We start from the raw sequence: 851 nt of genomic DNA on the forward strand, positions 1-851 counted from the left end.
TTTTCTCAAATAGATCATTTGTTAGTTCATACAAGGAATTTAAGCAAATACAAGAGGATCGACATAGTACCCTGTATTCTATCTGACCATACTGGAATCAAACTGGTTCTCAGTAACAAGGCATAAAGTAGATAAAACTTAAACATATGGAAATTAAACAACATTCTTGGAACAATACATGGGTTACAGAAGAAATTAAAGAAAAAATTAAAAAGTTCCTACAATTCAATGAAAATGAAAATATATCAGAAAGAAACCTATGGGACCCAGTGAAAGGAGTCCTGAGGGGCAAATTTATTGCTCTCAGCATGCATATCAAGATCAATAGAAAGCCTACGGATTGGGAGAAGAACTTCACTAGCCATACAACGGACAAGGGTCTCACATTTAAAATATATTTGGAACTCAAAAAATTAAATCCCCCAATAACAAATCCTCAAAGAAACAACTGCCCAATAAATAAGTGAGCTAAAGACTTAAACAGAAACTTCTCTGAAGAGGAAAGATGGATGGCCAATAGACACATGAAGAAATGCTCAACCTCCCTAGCCATAAAAGAAATGCAAATCAAAACAACATTGAGATACCACCTCACCCCAGTTAGAATGGCTAAAATCAAGAACTATAATAATAACAGATGCTGGAGGGGATGTGGACAGAAGGAAACCTTACTTCATTGTTGGTGGGAGTGTAAACTTGTTCAACCAGTTTAGAAGGTAGTATGGAGGTTCCTCAAAAGACTCCACATAGAGCTCCCCTATGCCCCAGCAATCCCAATTCTGGATGTTTACCCAAATGATCACAAACAAGACCACACTAAAGCTACCAGCACGAGTATGATTATTGCAGCA

Source organism: Dipodomys spectabilis, unplaced genomic scaffold (genome assembly GCF_019054845.1).
Source record: "Dipodomys spectabilis isolate Male_0828 unplaced genomic scaffold, ASM1905484v1 ptg000070l, whole genome shotgun sequence".
Taxonomy (NCBI): Eukaryota; Metazoa; Chordata; class Mammalia; order Rodentia; family Heteromyidae; genus Dipodomys; species Dipodomys spectabilis.